Source organism: Nothobranchius furzeri, chromosome 5 (assembly GCF_043380555.1).
Source record: "Nothobranchius furzeri strain GRZ-AD chromosome 5, NfurGRZ-RIMD1, whole genome shotgun sequence".
Lineage (NCBI taxonomy): Eukaryota > Metazoa > Chordata > Actinopteri > Cyprinodontiformes > Nothobranchiidae > Nothobranchius > Nothobranchius furzeri.
Window position 1 is genome coordinate 57,214,159 of NC_091745.1, and position 13,974 is coordinate 57,228,132.

At 36.8% G+C, this 13,974-nt stretch overlaps 11 non-coding genes across 11 annotated transcripts; all 11 read left to right on the top strand.

Annotated features, from left to right (window-relative positions):
* The first annotated feature begins 1,972 nt into the window (after window positions 1–1,972).
* On the top strand, window positions 1,973–2,044 carry trnap-agg (transfer RNA proline (anticodon AGG)). The gene has a single exon. It is a non-coding gene; the product is annotated as a tRNA-Pro (tRNA).
* Window positions 2,045–3,752: 1,708 nt separating this feature from the next.
* Window positions 3,753–3,824, top strand: trnap-agg (transfer RNA proline (anticodon AGG)). Its single transcript has one exon. It is a non-coding gene; the product is annotated as a tRNA-Pro (tRNA).
* Window positions 3,825–4,999: 1,175 nt separating this feature from the next.
* Window positions 5,000–5,071, top strand: trnap-agg (transfer RNA proline (anticodon AGG)). The gene has a single exon. It is a non-coding gene; the product is annotated as a tRNA-Pro (tRNA).
* A 285-nt stretch (window positions 5,072–5,356) lies between these two features.
* On the top strand, window positions 5,357–5,428 carry trnap-ugg (transfer RNA proline (anticodon UGG)). Its single transcript has one exon. It is a non-coding gene; the product is annotated as a tRNA-Pro (tRNA).
* A 2,062-nt stretch (window positions 5,429–7,490) lies between these two features.
* trnap-agg (transfer RNA proline (anticodon AGG)) lies at window positions 7,491–7,562 on the top strand. The gene has a single exon. It is a non-coding gene; the product is annotated as a tRNA-Pro (tRNA).
* A 1,708-nt stretch (window positions 7,563–9,270) lies between these two features.
* On the top strand, window positions 9,271–9,342 carry trnap-agg (transfer RNA proline (anticodon AGG)). Its single transcript has one exon. It is a non-coding gene; the product is annotated as a tRNA-Pro (tRNA).
* Window positions 9,343–10,517: 1,175 nt separating this feature from the next.
* trnap-agg (transfer RNA proline (anticodon AGG)) lies at window positions 10,518–10,589 on the top strand. The gene has a single exon. It is a non-coding gene; the product is annotated as a tRNA-Pro (tRNA).
* A 284-nt stretch (window positions 10,590–10,873) lies between these two features.
* trnap-ugg (transfer RNA proline (anticodon UGG)) lies at window positions 10,874–10,945 on the top strand. Its single transcript has one exon. It is a non-coding gene; the product is annotated as a tRNA-Pro (tRNA).
* An 818-nt stretch (window positions 10,946–11,763) lies between these two features.
* On the top strand, window positions 11,764–11,835 carry trnap-agg (transfer RNA proline (anticodon AGG)). Its single transcript has one exon. It is a non-coding gene; the product is annotated as a tRNA-Pro (tRNA).
* A 284-nt stretch (window positions 11,836–12,119) lies between these two features.
* Window positions 12,120–12,191, top strand: trnap-ugg (transfer RNA proline (anticodon UGG)). Its single transcript has one exon. It is a non-coding gene; the product is annotated as a tRNA-Pro (tRNA).
* A 1,174-nt stretch (window positions 12,192–13,365) lies between these two features.
* Window positions 13,366–13,437, top strand: trnap-ugg (transfer RNA proline (anticodon UGG)). Its single transcript has one exon. It is a non-coding gene; the product is annotated as a tRNA-Pro (tRNA).
* Window positions 13,438–13,974: the final 537 nt, after the last annotated feature.

Below are 13,974 nucleotides of genomic sequence, written 5' to 3' on the forward strand. Positions count from 1 at the left end.
ACACACAGCCTATTATTCATTTGATAAAGACCCAAGAAAAGCATTCTCTTTAAGCCAACTCCCAATTATATTGAACCCACTGAACTTTAACTTGACCAGTAGGTTAGTGAAAGACTCTCCACATTTGCTATTAGGTACTACCAGATGAAAAGGTCATCCCTGAGTTTCATGAATTTTGAAGTCATATACAAGAGGCTCGTTGGTCTAGGAGTATGGTTATCTCTTTGGGTGCAAGAAATACCGGGTTCAAATCCCAGACAAGCCCAGCTTTCATTGCTAAAAAGTACTTGTTCAAAGTCACTTAATATAAATAATAATGGTAAAATGAGGAGAATTATTTTTAACCATAAAGCAACTCAATCATTTGCAACACAACCTCACTCAAACATGAATTCTTCCCTCAACCAAATCTTGTTTATGTACCAACCCTTTAGTGTTTTAAATCTACTGTGAACTAAAAATCAAAGAGTAAGTACCTCATGTTCTTGTTACATACATGAGCATAACATATACACTCAATGTCATGGAAATCTTGATAATGATCCTCAAGGGATTGCCATGTTGATTGAAAAGAACAAGGTCACTAGCTGGTTGTCAAAAATTCTAACTAAATCAACAATACAAAATGAAACATAACCTCTTTTTTTATCTTAGGACAACATAATAAACTGTGGAAGTTTTGGCTTGAATTTTTTAGTTTCCTGAAGAACTTATTGTTAATAACATGGCTCGTTGGTCTAGGAGTATGATTCTCGCTCAGGGTGCGAGAGGTCCTGGGTTCACATCCCGGACGAGCCCAAGATACAATCATTGATGAGATGTTTGTTTGCCAAGTATGATTAACACATCAATCAAGTGAAAGAACAACCTGATAAGTTGGGGTTTTATTCACACACAGCCTATTATTCATTTGATAAAGACCCAAGAAAAGCATTCTCTTTAAGCCAACTCCCAATTATATTGAACCCACTGAACTTTAACTTGACCAGTAGGTTAGTGAAAGACTCTCCACATTTGCTATTAGGTACTACCAGATGAAAAGGTCATACCTGAGTTTCATGAATTTTGAAGACATATACAAGAGGCTCGTTGGTCTAGGAGTATTATTCTCGCTTTGGGTGCGAGAGGACCCGGATTCAAATCCAGGACGAGCCTAAGAGACACTCATTGTTGAGTTGTGTTTTTGCCAAGTATGAATAACACATAAATGAAGTGGAAAAAAAACCTGACAAGTTGGGGTTTCCTTCACACACAGCCTATTATTAATTTGATAAAGACCCAGGAAAAACATTCTCTTTCAGCCGACTCCCAATTACATTGAACCCACAGATCTTTAACATGAACAGTCAGTTATTGAAACATCTCCATGTTTGCTAGTAGATAATACCAGATGAAAAGGTTATCCTTGAGTTTCATTATTTTTGAAGTCTAAAACAAGAGGCTCGTTGGTCTAGGAGTATGGTTATCTCTTTAGGTGCAAGAAGTACCGGGTTCAAATCCCAGACAAGCCCAGCTTTCATTGCTAAAAAGTACTTGTTCTAAAGTCACTTAATATAAATAATAAAGGTAAAATGAGGAGAATTATTTTTAACCATAAAGCAACTCAATCATTTGCAACACAACCTCACTCAAACATGAATTCTTCCCTCAACCAAATCTTGTTTATGTACCAACCCTTTAGTGTTTTAAATCTACTGTGAACTAAAAATCAAAGAGTAAGGACCTCATGTTCTTGTTACATACATGAGCATAACATATACACTCAATGTCATGGAAATCTTGATAATGATCCTCAAAGGATTGCCATGTTGATTGAAAAGAACAAGGTCACTAGCTGGTTGTCAAAAATTCTAACTAAATCAACAATACAAACTGAAACATAGCCTCTTTTTTATCTTAGGACAACATAATAAACTGTGGAAGTTTTGGCTTGAATTTTTTTGTTTCCTGAAGAACTTATCAATAATAACGTGGCTCGTTGGTCTAGGAGTATGATTCTCGCTTAGGGTGCGAGAGGTCCCGGGTTCAAATCCCGGATGAGCCCAAGATACTATCATTGTTGAGGTGTGTGTTTGCCAAGTATGAATAACATATCAATCAAGTGAAAGAACAACCTGACAAGTTGAGGTGTTATTCACACACAGGCTATTATTCATTTGATAAAGACCAAAGAAAAACATTCTCTTTAAGCCAACTCCCAATTATATTGAACCCACTGAACTTTAACTTGAACAGTAGGTTAGTGAAAGATCTCCATGTTTGCTAGTTGGTAATACCAGATGAAAAGGTCATCCTTGAGTTTCATGAATTTTGAAGACATATACAAGAGGGTCATTGGTCTAGGAACATGGTTATCGCTTTGGGTGCAAGAGATACGGGGCTCAAATCCCAGTCGAGCACAGCCTTCATTGCTAGAAAGTACTTGTTCTGAAGTCACTTAATATAAATAAAGGGCAATTGAGGAGAATGATTTCTATTCAAAGAGGAACTCAATCATTTGACACACAACCTCACTCAAACATTAATTTTTTCCCTCAACTAAATCTTGTTTCAATGCCAACTCTTTAGGTTTTTTAAATCTACTGTGTACTAAAAATGAAAGAGTAAGGACAAAATGTTCTTGTTACATACACGAGCATAACAGATACACTCAATGTCATGGAAATCTTGACAATGATCCTCAAAGGATTGCCATGTTGATTGAAAAGAACAAGGTCACTAGCTGGTTGTCAAAAATACTAACTAAATCAACAATCCAAAATGAAACATAGCCTCTTTTTTTTATCTTAGGACAACATAATAAACTGTGGAAGTTTTGGCTTGAATTTTTTAGTTTCCTGAAGAACTTATCGTTAATAACATGGCTCGTTGGTCTAGGAGTATGATTCTTGCTCAGGGTGCGAGAGGTCCCGGGTTCAAATCCCGGACGAGCCCAAGATACAATCATTGTTGAGGTGTGTGTTTGCCAAGTATGAATAACATATCAATCAAGTGAAAGAACAACCTGACAAGTTGAGGTGTTATTCACACACAGGCTATTATTCATTTGATAAAGACCCAAGAAAAGCATTCTCTTTAAGCCAACTCCCAATTATATTGAACCCACTGAACTTTAACTTGACCAGTAGGTTAGTGAAAGACTCTCCACATTTGCTATTAGGTACTACCAGATGAAAAGGTCATCCCTGAGTTTCATGAATTTTGAAGTCATATACAAGAGGCTCGTTGGTCTAGGAGTATGGTTATCTCTTTGGGTGCAAGAAATACCGGGTTCAAATCCCAGACAAGCCCAGCTTTCATTGCTAAAAAGTACTTGTTCAAAGTCACTTAATATAAATAATAATGGTAAAATGAGGAGAATTATTTTTAACCATAAAGCAACTCAATCATTTGCAACACAACCTCACTCAAACATGAATTCTTCCCTCAACCAAATCTTGTTTATGTACCAACCCTTTAGTGTTTTAAATCTACTGTGAACTAAAAATCAAAGAGTAAGTACCTCATGTTCTTGTTACATACATGAGCATAACATATACACTCAATGTCATGGAAATCTTGATAATGATCCTCAAAGGATTGCCATGTTGATTGAAAAGAACAAGGTCACTAGCTGGTTGTCAAAAATTCTAACTAAATCAACAATACAAAATGAAACATAACCTCTTTTTTTATGTTAGGACAACATAATAAACTGTGGAAGTTTTGGCTTGATTTTTTTAGTTTCCTGAAGAACTTCTTGTTAATAACAAGGCTCGTTGGTCTAGGAGTATGATTCTCGCTTAGGGTGCGAGAGGTCCCGGGTTCAAATCCCGGACGAGCCCAAGATACAATCATTGTTGAGATGTCAGTTTGCCAAGTATGAGTAACACATCCATCAAGTGAAAGAACAACCTGATAAGTTTGGGATTTATTCACACACAGCCTATTATTCATTTGATAAAGACCCAAGAAAAGCATTCTCTTTAAGCCAACTCCCAATTATATTGAACCCACTGAACTTTAACTTGACCAGTAGGTTAGTGAAAGACTCTCCACATTTGCTATTAGGTACTACCAGATGAAAATGTCATCCCTGAGTTTCATGAATTTTGAAGACATATACAAGAGGCTCGTTGGTCTAGGAGTATTATTCTCGCTTTGGTTGCGAGAGGTCCCGGGTTCAAATCCAGGACGAGCCTAAGAGACACTCATTGTTGAGTTGTGTTTTTGCCAAGTATGAATAACACATAAATGAAGTGGAAAAAAAACCTGACAAGTTGGGGTTTCCTTCACACACAGCCTATTATTAATTTGATAAAGACCCAGGAAAAACATTCTCTTTCAGCCGACTCCCAATTACATTGAACCCACAGATCTTTAACATGAACAGTCAGTTAGTGAAACATCTCCATGTTTGCTAGTAGATAATACCAGATGAAAAGGTTATCCTTGAGTTTCATTATTTTTGAGGTCTAAAACAAGAGGCTCGTTGGTCTAGGAGTATGGTTATCTCTTTGGGTGCAAGAAATACCGGGTTCAAATCCCAGACAAGCCCAGCTTTCATTGCTAAAAAGTACTTGTTCTAAAGTCACTTAATATAAATAATAAAGGTAAAATGAGGAGAATTATTTTTAACCATAAAGCAACTCAATCATTTGCAACACAACCTCACTCAAACATGAATTCTTCCCTCAACCAAATCTTGTTTATGTACCAACCCTTTAGTGTTTTAAATCTACTGTGAACTAAAAATCAAAGAGTAAGGACCTCATGTTCTTGTTACATACATGAGCATAACATATACACTCAATGTCATGGAAATCTTGATAATGATCCTCAAAGGATTGCCATGTTGATTGAAAAGAACAAGGTCACTAGCTGGTTGTCAAAAATTCTAACTAAATCAACAATACAAAATGAATTATAGCCTCTTTTTTCATCTTAGGACAACATAATAAACTGTGGAAGTTTTGGCTTGAATTTTTTAGTTTCCTGAAGAACTTATCGTTAATAACAAGGCTCGTTGGTCTAGGAGTATGATTCTCGCTTAGGTTGCGAGAGGTCCCGGGTTCAAATCCCGGACGAGCCCAAGATACAATCATTGTTGAGATGTGTGTTTGCCAAGTATGATTAACACATCAATCAAGTGAAAGAACAACCTGACAATTTGGGGTTTTCTTCACACACAGCCTATTATTCATTTGATAAAGACCCAAGAAAAGCATTCTCTTTAAGCCAACTCCCAATTATATTGAACCCACTGAACTTTAACTTGACCAGTAGGTTAGTGAAAGACTCTCCACATTTGCTATTAGGTACTACCAGATGAAAAGGTCATCCCTGAGTTTCATGAATTTTGAAGACATATACAAGAGGCTCGTTGGTCTAGGAGTATGATTCTCGCTTTGGGTGCGAGAGGTCCCGGGTTCAAATCCCGGACGAGCCCTAGAGACACTCATTGTTGAGTTGTGTTTTTGCCAAGTATGAATAACACATAAATGAAGTGGAAAAAAAACTGACAAGTTGGGGTTTCCTTCACACACAGCCTATTATTAATTTGATAAAGACCCAGGAAAAACATTCTCTTTCAGCCGACTCCCAATTACATTGAACCCACAGATCTTTAACATGAACAGTCGGTTAGTGAAACATCTCCACGTTTGCTAGTAGATAATACCAGATGAAAAGGTTATCCTTGAGTTTCATTATTTTTGAAGTCTAAAACAAGAGGCTCGTTGGTCTAGGAGTATGGTTATCTCTTTGGGTGCAAGAAATACCGGGTTCAAATCCCAGACAAGCCCAGCTTTCATTGCTAAAAAGTACTTGTTCAAAGTCACTTAATATAAATAATAAAGGTAAAATGAGGAGAATTATTTTTAACCATAAAGCAACTCAATCATTTGCAACACAACCTCACTCAAACATGAATTCTTCCCTCAACCAAATCTTGTTTATGTACCAACCCTTTAGTGTTTTAAATCTACTGTGAACTAAAAATCAAAGAGTAAGGACCTCATGTTCTTGTTACATACATGAGCATAACAGATACACTCAATGTCATGGAAATCTTGATAATGATCCTCAAAGGATTGCCATGTTGATTGAAAAGAACAAGGTCACTAGCTGGTTGTCAAAAATTCTAACTAAATCAACAATACAAAATGAAACATAGCCTCTTTTTTTATCTTAGGACAACATAATAAACTGTGGAAGTTTTGGCTTGAATGTTTTAGTTTCCTGAAGAACTTATTGTTAATAACATGGCTCGTTGGTCTAGGAGTATGATTCTCGCTCAGGGTGCGAGAGGTCCTGGGTTCACATCCCGGACGAGCCCAAGATACAATCATTGATGAGATGTTTGTTTGCCAAGTATGATTAACACATCAATCAAGTGAAAGAACAACCTGATAAGTTGGGGTTTTATTCACACACAGCCTATTATTCATTTGATAAAGACCCAAGAAAAGCATTCTCTTTAAGCCAACTCCCAATTATATTGAACCCACTGAACTTTAACTTGACCGGTAGGTTAGTGAAAGACTCTCCACATTTGCTATTAGGTACTACCAGATGAAAAGGTCATACCTGAGTTTCATGAATTTTGAAGACATATACAAGAGGCTCGTTGGTCTAGGAGTATTATTCTCGCTTTGGGTGCGAGAGGACCCGGGTTCAAATCCAGGACGAGCCTAAGAGACACTCTTTGTTGAGTTGTGTTTTTGCCAAGTATGAATAACACATAAATGAAGTGGAAAAAAAACCTGACAAGTTGGGGTTTCCTTCACACACAGCCTATTATTAATTTGATAAAGACCCAGGAAAAACATTCTCTTTCAGCCGACTCCCAATTACATTGAACCCACAGATCTTTAACATGAACAGTCAGTTATTGAAACATCTCCATGTTTGCTAGTAGATAATACTAGATGAAAAGGTTATCCTTGAGTTTCATTATTTTTGAAGTCTAAAACAAGAGGCTCGTTGGTCTAGGAGTATGGTTATCTCTTTGGGTGCAAGAAGTACCGGGTTCAAATCCCAGACAAGCCCAGCTTTCATTGCTAAAAAGTACTTGTTCTAAAGTCACTTAATATAAATAATAAAGGTAAAATGAGGAGAATTATTTTTAACCATAAAGCAACTCAATCATTTGCAACACAACCTCACTCAAACATGAATTCTTCCCTCAACCAAATCTTGTTTATGTACCAACCCTTTAGTGTTTTAAATCTACTGTGAACTAAAAATCAAAGAGTAAGGACCTCATGTTCTTGTTACATACATGAGCATAACATATACACTCAATGTCATGGAAATCTTGATAATGATCCTCAAAGGATTGCCATGTTGATTGAAAAGAACAAGGTCACTAGCTGGTTGTCAAAAATTCTAACTAAATCAACAATACAAACTGAAACATAGCCTCTTTTTTATCTTAGGACAACATAATAAACTGTGGAAGTTTTGGCTTGAATTTTTTAGTTTCCTGAAGAACTTATCAATAATAACGTGGCTCGTTGGTCTAGGAGTATGATTCTCACTTAGGGTGCGAGAGGTCCCGGGTTCAAATCCCGGACGAGCCCAAGATACAATCATTGTTGAGGTGTGTGTTTGCCAAGTATGAATAACATATCAATCAAGTGAAAGAACAACCTGACAAGTTGAGGTGTTATTCACACACAGGCTATTATTCATTTGATAAAGACCAAAGAAAAACATTCTCTTTAAGCCAACTCCCAATTATATTGAACCCACTGAACTTTAACTTGAACAGTAGGTTAGTGAAAGATCTCCATGTTTGCTAGTTGGTAATACCAGATGAAAAGGTCATCCTTGAGTTTCATGAATTTTGAAGACATATACAAGAGGGTCATTGGTCTAGGAACATGGTTATCGCTTTGGGTGCAAGAGATACGGGGCTCAAATCCCAGTCGAGCACAGCCTTCATTGCTAGAAAGTACTTGTTCTGAAGTCACTTAATATAAATAAAGGGCAATTGAGGAGAATGATTTCTATTCAAAGAGGAACTCAATCATTTGACACACAACCTCACTCAAACATTAATTTTTTCCCTCAACTAAATCTTGTTTCTATGCCAACTCTTTAGGTTTTTTAAATCTACTGTGTACTAAAAATGAAAGAGTAAGGACAAAATGTTCTTGTTACATACACGAGCATAACAGATACACTCAATGTCATGGAAATCTTGACAATGATCCTCAAAGGATTGCCATGTTGATTGAAAAGAGCAAGGTCACTAGCTGGTTGTCAAAAATACTAACTAAATCAACAATCCAAAATGAAACATAGCCTCTTTTTTTTATCTTAGGACAACATAATAAACTGTGGAAGTTTTGGCTTGAATTTTTTAGTTTCCTGAAGAACTTATCGTTAATAACATGGCTCGTTGGTCTAGGAGTATGATTCTTGCTCAGGGTGCGAGAGATCCTGGGTTCAAATCCCGGACGAGCCCAAGATACAATCATTGTTGAGATGTTTGTTTGCCAAGTATGATTAACACATCAATCAAGTGAAAGAACAACCTGATAAGTTGGGGTTTTATTCACACACAGCCTATTATTCATTTGATAAAGACACAAGAAAAGCATTCTCTTTAAGCCAACTCCCAATTATATTGAACCCACTGAACTTTAACTTGACCAGTAGGTTAGTGAAAGACTCTCCACATTTGCTATTAGGTACTACCAGATGAAAAGGTCATCCCTGAGTTTCATGAATTTTGAAGTCATATACAAGAGGCTCGTTGGTCTAGGAGTATGGTTATCTCTTTGGGTGCAAGAAATACCGGGTTCAAATCCCAGACAAGCCCAGCTTTCATTGCTAAAAAGTACTTGTTCAAAGTCACTTAATATAAATAATAATGGTAAAATGAGGAGAATTATTTTTAACCATAAAGCAACTCAATCATTTGCAACACAACCTCACTCAAACATGAATTCTTCCCTCAACCAAATCTTGTTTATGTACCAACCCTTTAGTGTTTTAAATCTACTGTGAACTAAAAATCAAAGAGTAAGTACCTCATGTTCTTGTTACATACATGAGCATAACATATACACTCAATGTCATGGAAATCTTGATAATGATCCTCAAAGGATTGCCATGTTGATTGAAAAGAACAAGGTCACTAGCTGGTTGTCAAAAATTCTAACTAAATCAACAATACAAAATGAAACATAACCTCTTTTTTTATGTTAGGACAACATAATAAACTGTGGAAGTTTTGGCTTGATTTTTTTAGTTTCCTGAAGAACTTCTTGTTAATAACAAGGCTCGTTGGTCTAGGAGTATGATTCTCGCTTAGGGTGCGAGAGGTCCCGGGTTCAAATCCCGGACGAGCCCAAGATACAATCATTGTTGAGATGTGAGTTTGCCAAGTATGAGTAACACATCAATCAAGTGAAAGAACAACCTGATAAGTTTGGGATTTATTCACACACAGCCTATTATTCATTTGATAAAGACCCAAGAAAAGCATTCTCTTTAAGCCAACTCCCAATTATATTGAACCCACTGAACTTTAACTTGACCAGTAGGTTAGTGAAAGACTCTCCACATTTGCTATTAGGTACTACCAGATGAAAAGGTCATCCCTGAGTTTCATGAATTTTGAAGACATATACAAGAGGCTCGTTGGTCTAGGAGTATTATTCTCGCTTTGGTTGCGAGAGGTCCCGGGTTCAAATCCAGGACGAGCCTAAGAGACACTCATTGTTGAGTTGTGTTTTTGCCAAGTATGAATAACACATAAATGAAGTGGAAAAAAAACCTGACAAGTTGGGGTTTCCTTCACACACAGCCTATTATTAATTTGATAAAGACCCAGGAAAAACATTCTCTTTCAGCCGACTCCCAATTACATTGAACCCACAGATCTTTAACATGAACAGTCAGTTAGTGAAACATCTCCATGTTTGCTAGTAGATAATACCAGATGAAAAGGTTATCCTTGAGTTTCATTATTTTTGAGGTCTAAAACAAGAGGCTCGTTGGTCTAGGAGTATGGTTATCTCTTTGGGTGCAAGAAATACCGGGTTCAAATCCCAGACAAGCCCAGCTTTCATTGCTAAAAAGTACTTGTTCTAAAGTCACTTAATATAAAAAATAAAGGTAAAATGAGGAGAATTATTTTTAACCATAAAGCAACTCAATCATTTGCAACACAACCTCACTCAAACATGAATTCTTCCCTCAACCAAATTTTGTTTATGTACCAACCCTTTAGTGTTTTAAATCTACTGTGAACTAAAAATCAAAGAGTAAGGACCTCATGTTCTTGTTACATACATGAGCATAACATATACACTCAATGTCATGGAAATCTTGATAATGATCCTCAAAGGATTGCCATGTTGATTGAAAAGAACAAGGTCACTAGCTGGTTGTCAAAAATTCTAACTAAATCAACAATACAAAATGAATTATAGCCTCTTTTTTCATCTTAGGACAACATAATAAACTGTGGAAGTTTTGGCTTGAATTTTTTAGTTTCCTGAAGAACTTATCGTTAATAACAAGGCTCGTTGGTCTAGGAGTATGATTCTCGCTTAGGTTGCGAGAGGTCCCGGGTTCAAATCCCGGACGAGCCCAAGATACAATCATTGTTGAGATGCGTATTTGCCAAGTATGATTAACACATCAATCAAGTGAAAGAACAACCTGACAATTTGGGGTTTTCTTCACACACACCCTATTATTCATTTGATAAAGACCCAAGAAAACATTCTCTTTAAGCCAACTCCCAATTATATTGAACCCACTGAACTTTAACTTGACCAGTAGGTTAGTGAAAGACTCTCCACATTTGCTATTAGGTACTACCAGATGAAAAGGTCATCCCTGAGATTCATGAATTTTGAAGACATATACAAGAGGCTCGTTGGTCTAGGAGTATGATTCTCGCTTTGGGTGTGAGAGGTCCCGGGTTCAAATCCCGGACGAGCCCTAGAGACACTCATTGTTGAGTTGTGTTTTTGCCAAGTATGAATAACACATAAATGAAGTGGAAAAAAAACCTGACAAGTTGGGGTTTCCTTCACACACAGCCTATTATTAATTACATAAAGACCCAGGAAAAACATTCTCTTTCAGCCGACTCCCAATTACATTGAACCCACAGATCTTTAACATGAACAGTCGGTTAGTGAAACATCTCCACGTTTGCTAGTAGATAATACCAGATGAAAAGGTTATCCTTGAGTTTCATTATTTTTGAAGTCTAAAACAAGAGGCCCGTTGGTCTAGGAGTATGGTTATCTCTTTGGGTGCAAGAAATACCGGGTTCAAATCCCAGACAAGCCCACCTTTCATTGCTAAAAAGTACTTGTTCTAAAGTCACTTAATATAAATAATAAAGGTAAAATGAGGAGAATTATTTTTAACCATAAAGCAACTCAATCATTTGCAACACAACCTCACTCAAACATGAATTCTTCCCTCAACCAAATCTTGTTTATGTACCAACCCTTTAGTGTTTTAATTCTACTGTGAACTAAAAATCAAAGAGTAAGGACCTCATGTTCTTGTTACATACATGAGCATAACATATACGCTCAATGTCATGGAAATCTTGATAATGATCCTCAAAGGATTGCCATGTTGATTGAAAAGAACAAGGTCACTAGCTGGTTGTCAAAAATTCTAACTAAATCAACAATACAAAATGAATTATAGCCTCTTTTTTCATCTTAGGACAACATAATAAACTGTGGAAGTTTTGGCTTGAATTTTTTAGTTTCCTGAAGAACTTATCGTTAATAACAAGGCTCGTTGGTCTAGGAGTATGATTCTCGCTTAGGTTGCGAGAGGTCCCGGGTTCAAATCCCGGACGAGCCCAAGATACAATCATTGTTGAGATGTGTGTTTGCCAAGTATGATTAACACATCAATCAAGTGAAAGAACAACCTGACAATTTGGGGTTTTCTTCACACACACCCTATTATTCATTTGATAAAGACCCAAGAAAACATTCTCTTTAAGCCAACTCCCAATTATATTGAACCCACTGAACTTTAACTTGACCAGTAGGTTAGTGAAAGACTCTCCACATTTGCTATTAGGTACTACCAGATGAAAAGGTCATCCCTGAGTTTCATGAATTTTGAAGACATATACAAGAGGCTCGTTGGTCTAGGAGTATGATTCTCGCTTTGGGTGTGAGAGGTCCCGGGTTCAAATCCCGGACGAGCCCTAGAGACACTCATTGTTGAGTTGTGTTTTTGCCAAGTATGAATAACACATAAATGAAGTGGAAAAAAAACCTGACAAGTTGGGGTTTCCTTCACACACAGCCTATTATTAATTACATAAAGACCCAGGAAAAACATTCTCTTTCAGCCGACTCCCAATTACATTGAACCCACAGATCTTTAACATGAACAGTCGGTTAGTGAAACATCTCCACGTTTGCTAGTAGATAATACCAGATGAAAAGGTTATCCTTGAGTTTCATTATTTTTGAAGTCTAAAACAAGAGGCCCGTTGGTCTAGGAGTATGGTTATCTCTTTGGGTGCAAGAAATACCGGGTTCAAATCCCAGACAAGCCCACCTTTCATTGCTAAAAAGTACTTGTTCTAAAGTCACTTAATATAAATAATAAAGGTAAAATGAGGAGAATTATTTTTAACCATAAAGCAACTCAATCATTTGCAACACAACCTCACTCAAACATGAATTCTTCCCTCAACCAAATCTTGTTTATGTACCAACCCTTTAGTGTTTTAATTCTACTGTGAACTAAAAATCAAAGAGTAAGGACCTCATGTTCTTGTTACATACATGAGCATAACATATACGCTCAATGTCATGGAAATCTTGATAATGATCCTCAAAGGATTGCCATGTTGATTGAAAAGAACAAGGTCACTAGCTGGTTGTCAAAAATTCTAACTAAATCAACAATACAAAATGAAACATAGCCTCTTTTTTATCTTAGGACAACGTAATAAACTGTGGAAGTTTTGGCTTGAATTTTTTAGTTTCCTGAAGAACTTATCGTTAATAACATGGCTCGTTGGTCTAGGAGTATGATTCTTGCTCAGGGTGCGAGAGATCCTGGGTTCAAATCCCAGACGAGCCCAAGATACAATCATTGTTGAGATGTGTGTTTGCCAAGTATGATTAACACATCAATCAAGTGAAAGAACAACCTGATAAGTTTGGGTTTTATTCACACACAGCCTATTATTCATTTGATAAAGACCCAAGAAAAGCATTCTCTTTAAGCCAACTCCCAATTATATTGAACCCACTGAACTTTAACTTGACCAGTAGGTTAGTGAAAGACTCTCCACATTTGCTATTAGGTACTACCAGATGAAAAGGTCATCCCTGAGTTTCATGAATTTTGAAGACATATACAAGAGGCTCGTTGGTCTAGGAGTATGATTCTCGCTTTGGGTGCGAGAGGTCCCGGGTTCAAATCCCGGACGAGCCCTAGAGACACTCATTGTTGAGTTGTGTTTTTGCCAAGTATGAATAACACATAAATGAAGTGGAAAAAAAACTGACAAGTTGGGGTTTCCTTCACACACAGCCTATTATTAATTTGATAAAGACCCAGGAAAAACATTCTCTTTCAGCCGACTCCCAATTACATTGAACCCACAGATCTTTAACATGAACAGTCGGTTAGTGAAACATCTCCACGTTTGCTAGTAGATAATACCAGATGAAAAGGTTATCCTTGAGTTTCATTATTTTTGAAGTCTAAAACAAGAGGCTCGTTGGTCTAGGAGTATGGTTATCTCTTTGGGTGCAAGAAATACCGGGTTCAAATCCCAGACAAGCCCAGCTTTCATTGCTAAAAAGTACTTGTTCAAAGTCACTTAATATAAATAATAAAGGTAAAATGAGGAGAATTATTTTTAACCATAAAGCAACTCAATCATTTGCAACACAACCTCACTCAAACATGAATTCTTCCCTCAACCAAATCTTGTTTATGTACCAACCCTTTAGTGTTTTAAATCTA